The following is a 10,082-nucleotide window of genomic DNA, read 5'->3' as shown; positions in this document are numbered from 1 at the left end:
TTCCCTATACACCTGAAGACGGAGACAGATCCAGTCTCCGAAACGTTGTGGTTTTTTGTCTTTTTATATACCGGACGATGGGTGAAGTCCAAAATAAGCCAAAAGAACATGCCAAACAATGTTCTCGTAACAGGGGGAGGGTAAAAGCGTGCAAGTCTGTCAACATCTTCAACGTCGATCTTTTCACGATCACAACACTTGCTCACATATAGCAGGTACCGGTATATAAGAAAGTCAAACAGAGACATGTGTACCCACTTCCTTATGAGTTTTAGTGTTCTAACAGTCTTTGTTCTCGCCTAATTTTCTTCCCTAAGAAAAAATGTAGATCTACGAGATATACATGCCGTGTTTCTGTGTATGAATGTGAGTGAGTGTGTCAGTGTGACTGCATGTGTGTGGTGCATCTTGTATCGACTATTGAAACAACGGCCAAATAGCCAAGAAAGATGTGTCAACATAAATAATTTCAACCACTTAATTTTTCATTTCCTTCAATAAATAATTACATAATGGTAAATGAACAAACTTGTGAGATGAGGACATGTCTCTGGTTACTGTTGGTACAATGCTTATTGAAGATTTCTACAAATCCTAAAGTTATTATTATTTTTGAGAGGGACAGGAGCGCTGTCATTTTTACAGATGTGAGCATTTCGCCACTTTCAATCATCACATAAAAATAACCACTTTTTACAACAGGAGCGGCTTTCTGATATCAGCCGAACTCCTTGATTTATGCACCTTCATAGGCTTAATTAATAATAGTAACAATTAAAACTGTTGGTTACTATATATATTTTTTTTTTCTTTGACACTACAGCCCCAGTGGGCCTAGGCCTACCTCCATGAACTTCTCCGTTCACTTCGGTTTTTCTAGATCTTACACATTCGGTAGGACTCCTTGGGCGGGTGATCAGCTCGTCGCAAGGCCTCTACCTGTACACAAACATAGAAAACGCACACAAACATCCATGCCTTGAGTGGGATTCGAACCCACGATCCCGGCTTCCGAGCGAGCGAAGACAGTGCACGCCTTAGACCGCTCGGCTACCGTGACCGGCGGTTACTATATATATCAGCAGCTTTAATATACAAAATCTCTACATTCTTCCTACAGTGTATTTATAATTCGCATGGATCTCACAGTGAACAGCGACTATTTACCTAAACAGCATTAACCGGTTGGTTTTTGTAGCTGGAACGTAATTTGTTTACTGTGAGGTACGATCTAATTTTTTTTATATATTATTCAGAATAATTTTAGTGTTTAAAATGTTGAGTAAAAGTCACAAGATACGCTTGGTTAAGTAACTACAAAGTAGTTTCTCATTTCGATACAAAGCAACGTAGTATGCATAGTACCACACAAGCACTAACACTGTATAAATTATTAACGGCCATGCAAATGGCTGCAGCCTGCCAACAGGTGTCTGCTGGGACTGAGTTCGGAGCTTGCCTCCATACTCACTCTACAGTGGGGGGCTATAACGTGACGCTATACACAGGGATGCATAAAGTTGATCGTGATTTGAACTGCTGCAGCGCAATGGAGCCAAATACTCCTAATAATATTCAGTGTGGAACCTTCTTGGTATCGCATCCTGTCGAAGCAATGTAATTCTCCGTCGTTTCGGGGGAAACTTGTTGCCTCCTTGAGTTGAGCCGAAATTGTAGGAAAGAAGTTATGTGATTAAATAGGGATAAGACAGACTTTCTTGGGCTATATATGGTTTGGTTTAAATATAAAGAAAATCGGGTAATCTGATTGATTAGTGCGGCGAAAGCTTAACTGTGGTCCTCTGCCCTCCCACCTAAATCAGCTTGTCATTCGCGTGATATAGTCAGAAGTTTAGCCACCAAAATATGACTGTGACAAATGTTACTGCTATCCCTAGCTGTTTTACATTTCTTTGTGAACTTTTGGTATGCTGACGAGAGGCGTCTATGATTTAACAGAAAATAAATCTTCTTCCCTCTTCACTAAGGTCGAGCAGAAGCGAATCGATAGTTCCCTGATAATTCGGTGTCCATACACCCTTTGAAGAGGGGATCAGCACGTCGCAAGGCATATAATATAATACAATATTAAAAAACTCCGAGGATACTGACTGAGCGACCGCCGCTTGTCGGCGAAGTTAGTGCCAACTTCAGCGGATAGAGGGTGTCGCGTCGTCAGTTCAACGGATCCCCACAGAAGTTAATCTCGGTTTTTTAGATCGGTATAATATGTGTAATATACGCCTATTAAATTTAGCCTATGAAAGTAACCATGCAAATGCAGACTCCCATTTTCCCCCGTCATGTGTCAGGGATTAATCTGGCTTCATTTTTGAGATTCAGAATTAATGAGATACAAACTGAACGTTTGCTAGTTTTTGTCGATGTGGCTCCGTGCAGTCGGGAATAAGCTTACCGAAGTTACTCCGCAAATTTCTGTAAATTATGAGAAATTCAGGTCTCACCAAGATCAAATTATTAACACGATTAACAAGAATCTTTCGATGTTAGGCGCGTTAATTTTAAGGCATCTATCGACACAGCGGAAAACATAGAAAAATACCCTAAGTGGGGTTCTAACACATGAACCCAGCGGGAGAATGATCTAGCGACATAAAGCTTCATCGCATACCGGGTGTCCATGTACAGAATTTGTATCATTCTTATTCGTCGTATTTCATATATAAGAAAGAATTTTGTTTGAAACTAGTTGTTCATCAAAGTTTAACCATTCAGTAAGTGATTATTTGAAAGATTCCCAAGGGTGGCTGGATGAAGTAATTAAAAATAGAAAGCGCTTTCCAACAGACCAAGAATGTTGCAATTAAATCATATTTCCAAAATGTGAAAATAATTCATGTATACTATGATACTGAATGTTATAAATATGATATTACTATATATAAAGTGTCTTTAATTCACTTTACCTTCTGCCATACAAAGATGATCGCCAACGAGGGAACCTAATTCGGTGCTACTTCTCTCGAGTTCCTGTAAATAAATCACAAATCATAGAAAACAAGATTCTGTTTTATTTCACAATTTAAGAAGATGTTTACTCTCTGTAGTTCAGGGATGACTATGTGTGTACTAACCAACTGCGTGAAACTTGCTTCAATTTCCAATAATTCGACCTTTCCTCACATAATTCCATGAGGGATTCTTCTCAAAATATAGAAACAAAATTTTTTTAAATTCCATGAAGAGACTGACACTTTTAAAGGTGATACAGTGTGTCTTCTCTGAGACAGGAAATTAAACGTCTTGCAAATAATCTTACTCTTTTAAGTTGTTATAAAATTTGTATTAGATTAAATTAAAGCAAACTAAACTGTTATATAGCGTTGAATGTGAGATTGCTCTTAGAGATGAATATCGAAGTGTATATGGCAAGTAGAAATCTTTACGCATTTTTAAGCGTCTATCTCTGTAATTATTGACTTTCTGGATATTATCTGTCGACAACATATATAAATTCTACCGTCAACGCAACAATTATTTATTGACATACATAGCACTATATATTTCGTCCCTAACGGGCCATCCTCAGGTGTTGCAAGTCTTACACACTCAACCAATGAACTGCAACTCTCGCATTCCAATTTATATATACATACGTATGGTTCATAATTTTTTCTTTGGCGCTACAGCCCCTATTTGTTCTTTGGCCTACCTCCATAAAACTCTCCATAATAATAGGTTACTTTCCATAGAAATTCAATTCACCAATTAGACTGAACTAGACTAGACATTGATTCAAACAAGAATCATACATGTGATTAAACAGTAAAAATAACAGTTAGGTTAAAACTATATCCAAAATTGATTCTTAAAAACATTTTTAAAGATGTCGTGAGGTGTGATGAGCTTTGTGTCTGTTGTTGCTGCTGTATATGTCGACTGTATATATGCAACATGGTACAAACTTTAAAAATAATTACCTATCGCCCTGGGTCTAGCTCTATCGATTGGGCCTAACAGAGTAGGCCTGAGGATGGAGACAAAATCCATGCTCCGAAACGTTGCTTTTAAAGAAAAAAAAAAGAACGATGAACAATGTCGAAAAAGTCAATAGTTTTATTAATATTTCATCATCACAAACTTTTCGGCTTCCATCGCTTCATTTGCCCGGTTGGAATGAAGAAAATTTCATAGAATTTCAGCTAAGATAACCGATCCGGGCAAGAGTGCCACATTCGACATATAAGTTCGGCGACTGCCATGTTGAATTTAAGAGCCCGATTGATGTACTCCTACCCAATCTTCTAGGTATTTCTTTAAAGCGTTTTTGTGACTGTCCACAATCTTTATCACCAGGTTCTTTCGTCTCCTTTCCAGTAAATTCCGTTAGCTCGCGAGATTCTTCTTGGAGAACGGATATGTGCAGAACGCATATTGGTTTAACGATAAAAATGTCATTTGAAAAATGCATTTCTATAATTCCAGTAATATACGTCATTCACTACACATAAAGAGACGAGACAGTGTAGTCGGGATAGCAACTGGCTACGAGCTGGAACGCAGAGAGGTAGGGTTTCGAGTCCTGGAAAGGTCAAGAATTTTCTCTTCTCCAGACCTGCTCTGGGGTCCACCCAACCTCCTATACAATGGGTACCGGGGGCTTTCTCCCCCGGCGTAAAGCGGTCGAAGCGTCAAACTAAACACCTCAAACTAGTGCCGAGGTCAAGGGAACGTGGATCTATATATCCACTCCCCATACACCTCCATGGCGTAGTGCTTAATTAGTTAAGCACGGGGACAATTTACCCTTACCCTACTACACATAATCCTAAAAGCACTTCTTCGAGTTCTGGACAAACGACAGTTGAAAACACGACTCGGATTACCCGGAATTAGTTTAGGATATGGTCTCGTTAAAGAAAGTAGTAATGAACAGGCTTCGTCAGCTACTATAACAAATAAAACTTCCAGCGCAGTTCCAGGTAGTTCTGTGTCCGATGGGACGTTAAGTTCGCCTCTTTCGAAAAACTGAAATAATGAAGACGATCTAGAAATTTCCTCCATTACTTCGACGTCCTACTTCCCCGATATATACAGGTATCGTTTTGCAATCCGTGTCAATTTGAGCTTGAAGTAATATCGAAAGAAATTAGATTTCGTACATTCTGTTCCGTCAGACTAGCACACTAGCCTGTATTGATACGTATATCCTTCTGAAGACCGTCTCTAAGACCGAATAATGTCAAAGATGAAAGATTGAAAAAGGAGGGAAAGAAAAAAACTATTTATCAGTCACACTGGGCGGAGATGATTAACCTTTTATAATATCAAAAAATATTGTCTTTAGTTATAGTATTGTGAGCCTCTGCATGATGGGCACTCAATTTCAATATGTTTTACATTTAAACTTCCTATACAGTTAGGAAAGTGTCATTTTTTTCGAACAGCTTCTTGCTGTTTAATGCCACTGAATTGGTAGGTTTCTGTAAAACTCATCTTCTAAAACGTTTCATATAACCTTGCAAGTATCTCAGATAACGTTTTTAACTGCTGAACCTCCCATTCGAAAGACAAGTGATAATGAATTGAATGATTTACTGGTTTGAAGATATATAAAACATTTTATTTTACTAACATTAAATACGCTCAAATGGTCATTCTGATGAATGGTAAACCTTTCAGGAATCAGAACTTAAAAGTGTGTTCTCCTTCTTTTTTCTTTTAAATTCATAGGCGTTCTTTATCAAATTCACTGATACAATACGCGTAGGGCTAACAACCTTACCGCCATCTGTGAGCCGACTGTCTAGAAAAAGTCGGAGCCTCGACATCTCACAACCCTATAGGCTCCAGGGACTTTTACAGGGATAGCTTTACCTTTCTTTTTACCTTACCAGTAATGTCAACATAACGACAGCGCGTTTTTTTCAAAGCTGGAATAATATTAAGGACTACTAATGTAGGGTTCTTGAATCTGATGTGTTGCTAGACCTCCAAAAATTTGCAGCTTTTGCTAAGCTCATATAATCCGTGTCTCGATATTTCAAATTTCGAAGTGGCTGCCTGCCGTGAGGAAATTATATTTGTACTTAGGTTTATTCATAAGAAGTTCTGATAATCGAAGAAAGGTATCTCAAATTTGTACAGACGTAAATACTAAACATAATTAAGAATTGTATAAGAAATATTATTTAGCGTGAAACCTTCTGAGAGTTTACACCGAACAGTTTTGTAAATTGTATCGACGATCCTGTAGAATGCAACGCCTCCGCTTTCAGGATCGAAGACAAAGACACATTTCGATTAAAATAGAGGCAGTACGCTGTTCTAACTGACGGTATATTTCTGGCAGTCTTCACGATGCACCCCAGAAAGCTGTAGTTTTCATGGTCTCAGCTATGAGAACCTGAAATCTCAAGTATTACTTTCTTTGCGAGAACGGTGTTAGAATTTTAAGCTATATCGGGCATTTTCGGAATCTGTATTAGTTGAGAGTTACAATAACAGCATACATCTATGTTCTCTATTCTCGCTAACCACACTACGTGGAAAAACAACTGAAGGAAAATATGAGTCTCAAAGACTTGGTATTTTGAAATTCTTGAAATTCCACTAAAGCTAGAACAGGCGCGCCGGTCACGGTAGCCGAGCAGTCTAGAGCATGCACTACCTTCGCTCGCTCGGAAGCTGGGATCATGGGTTGTAACCCCACTCAGGGCATGGATGTTTGGTGTTTGTGTACAGGTAGAGGCCTTGCGACGAGCTGATCACCCGCCCAAGGAGCCCTACCGAATATCTAAGAACTAATGAAACAATACCGAAGTGAAATTTAGAATTTCTTGGAGGCAGGCCAAGGCCCAAATTGGGGCTGTAGCGACAAAGAAAAAAAATGAACAGACAAAAAGTTACTCTGAAAATAATGAATAATCAGGAGCGCCAGTTCGAACCCTGTACTTCCGAAATATGATTCAGATCCACTACCATCAAGCAACCTGCTCGGTTACCTATACGCATTAATGCTAAGGAAGTAAAACTTCTCTTCAGAGAGTATTACATTTTGTCGCCAATTCGTTAAACACGTGAAGTACACTGAAACGTGCCACAGTTTCTTTTATTGCTAGTGGGGTGGGACTAAGTCCCTTGTAAGCGGCCTCCGCAGTCTAGAGGTAACGTTGGTTGGGCGGGACTGATGGTAAGCACCAGTACCGGTAGGATATAGAGACTGGTAGAAATCATAGAGGGAAGCACAATGGACCAATACAGGTCTAAGTGCATGGGGAAACCCACCCTCTCCAATAACTAACTAACTAACTAACTAACTAACTAACTAACTAAGTCCCTTGTACTGCGGCCATTTGTGGCCTATTGCACCAGCCCCAGATGATAGGTGAAGGTGATTGTGGAGCAACTGGTGGAATGAAGATTGGCAGGGGAAACCGAAGTACTCGGAGAAAACCTGCCCCAGCGCCACTTTGTCCACCACAAATCCCCCTTGACCAGACCCGAGATCGAACACGGGCCGCCGCGGTGGGAAGCCAGCGACTAACCGCTTGAGCTATGGCGCGGCCCAACCTCCCACAATTACCTTGAACGAAATTAGTTGCTCTCATCTCCACAGCCATTACGCTCGCTATCCTAGTAACGTTCTGCGACGGACAGACAAGACGCAGTGCGTGCGTCTCGGACAGGGAGTTCGGGTTTAATCTGTCAGTAGACGAGTTACTGCATAAACTAAGCCATAGCAGTGTTAAGTGGCTAATTACCTAACTAACAGCTTTCACGGCGTAGGGTCGTTCTGAGAAGATGATAGACATTCAACTTGCCCGGAAGCTCCTTTCTGACGCCGACGCCGCCGTAGTTACATCAAAGTCTCCATAGAAATCCGCTATTTGTTCCTGTCCCTATTTAACTTGACGCAATTCACGTGTTTAAATCCGATTTTAAGGCCAATTTATTTTTCGTCCTCCAATTCTCGCCTGGGTCTCCCAAGAGAGATTTCCAACCAAAGCGTTGTCGTTGTTCGGGTAGTGTATTATCTATGAAAGAGATAAATGATTTATGCTGTCTAATCCTGGAAGAAGGATGCAGATTCAAATATTTTAGGAGACCGTGCTGAGGAGAATATTTGTAGTTAAGAGATAGGGAGCAAGAAAACGGTGAGGAACAATACTTTATGCAGAGCTTCATTAGTTTTAATATTCATATAATGTTATTATTCGGGTAATTAAACCAAGTAGCATGAAACTTAAGAGGCGTGGATTTGAGATATGCGTACACAATTTCAGTGGGAACAAAATCTGAAAGACAGGAACAAGTTGAGGTAAGTAAATGTAGGTGAGAAGGTAGTATTAAAATCGTTATTATGGAAACAGTGTCTGATCAGTTGGACTGCCTTCAACTCCTGTAATGCAGGGTCCACAGACAAGCTCTTGAGAACACAATAATGTACTTGCGGGTTGCGTGAAATGTATAGACAACTGATCAAAACAAATGTTTAAAATGAATCCACTTTCTGTCGTACCAAACCCCACTACTTTCATCGCACGGGGGACATATATCTCTCAGAAAAATTCACCGTTTGGTCTCGAATTATATAGTGTTTCACAAAATGGAAGAAAGAAAGGTGTCGCACTATATATTATGAAATAAAATTATTTTCGAGTGGGCTTTCAGGAAATATAAATTATAGGTTACATACCAGAAATATAATACCAGAAAAAGAGTTCTTCAAAGAGGCGTAAAGCCATAATGGAAGGTTTTAGTGTATGACAGATTTAATATGAAGGAAGAACGGCAGATATACAAAGCATATAGAAAGACCTGAAGCTAATTTTATCTATGATGGTGATGGCTATTTACAACTTTGCTTTACTCCTCCATAATATAATTCTCCTTAATCTTGCTGTATATTAAACACACACACACACACTTACAAACATGCGTCTGAAAGTTCATTTTACTGAGTTGTTTTCCAAAAGTTGTCCCGGATGATGGTATAAGAGGAGAAAAAACTTATAATAAAATGAATCTTGTGTTCACCTTTCTAATCTACAAGGCAGATTAAAACCACAGAAGCAGACTTCATTACTCATTTCACTTCTTTCATTAAATTCTGCGAGTAAACGTACAACACCAAGAATAGAAAGGTTCGACCTTTTTCGTCTTTTGCATATTCAACGCTATTTCTTGCAGGAAAAATGTTAAAAGTTAATTTTGATTTAAAGAATGTAACATCCTTTTGAGTTTCTTTTTACATTTTTACCTTCATCAATCAACATCACTGGCTGGATTTAATCAAAGTTCTTCTCCTCTTGTTGCAAAAGTACACACAGCTATAGAATGAATGAGATTGGGTATTATTTAATTAACTGTAAGTTTAATGTAATCAAAATCTCAGGTGGTATGAAATTGCCTTTGCAGCGGTAACCGCACGCATTTCTAAGAAAGTCTTCTCGAAATTTAAAAAGAAGAGATCTGACAATTCTTTGCGTTAAATCCTATGAGTAATTGAGGAAGAAGACAGAGCAAACAAGGAGATGAATTCTGTCAACGCCGATATTTCAGCATAGGCCCTGCAAGTTTTTGTTTTATATTTTAGCATTCCATTACTTATAAATTTAGTTTCATTGATTAAACAAATTATTAATTTAAAGTGTCAAGATATGGAAGGATATTTTTCAATGATAGGGCTACACGTCGGATACGTAGGAGGAAGAACCGTCAGTCTCGTAGCGATATATCGCGTCTTTGGCATTCAAAGTGCTAAAATAATTCGCCAAGAATTCTTAAGGAGTATGCTTTATATTACATACTGTACATTATTAGCAATACCAACAGCCGATACTGATAGTCGTGTAATATGAGGAATACATGGTATTTGACATTTAGGTTCCTGGAGTAAGATTCGACTCCTGACATAAATATATTTGTCTGTGTTGTTCTCTGATGAAGCAGGTTTAGAAATGGTCTGATCATATACGAAATATCAACAACGTAACTATAGTATTAACCGACAAATAAAAGCCTACACATTGTAGTTTATGATATAGTTTACATTATACAGAATGTAAATAAATATATGTTACAACGATCTGTGGTAGATACATGGGTTCAATCTGATC

The 10,082-nt window shown here is 38.8% G+C and overlaps 1 protein-coding gene across 6 annotated transcripts in view; it reads right to left on the bottom strand.

Annotated features, from left to right (window-relative positions):
* Window positions 1-10,082, bottom strand: part of LOC111874353 (5-hydroxytryptamine receptor) — a 644,097-nt gene that overhangs the window by 389,456 nt on the left and 244,559 nt on the right. For 4 of the 6 annotated variants that reach the window (XM_033755419.1, XM_023869793.2, XM_033755420.1 and 1 more), the window contains one exon: window positions 2,928-2,991. The exons of the other annotated variants lie outside the window; for them this stretch is intronic. The gene's annotated coding sequence lies outside the window, so the exon portion shown is untranslated. The remainder of the gene's footprint in view (window positions 1-2,927; window positions 2,992-10,082) is intronic. 6 annotated transcript variants of the gene reach the window in all.

This window comes from Cryptotermes secundus, unplaced genomic scaffold (genome assembly GCF_002891405.2).
Source record: "Cryptotermes secundus unplaced genomic scaffold, Csec_1.0 scaffold49, whole genome shotgun sequence".
Taxonomy (NCBI): Eukaryota; Metazoa; Arthropoda; class Insecta; order Blattodea; family Kalotermitidae; genus Cryptotermes; species Cryptotermes secundus.
This window is presented reverse-complemented; position numbering and strand designations above follow the sequence as displayed.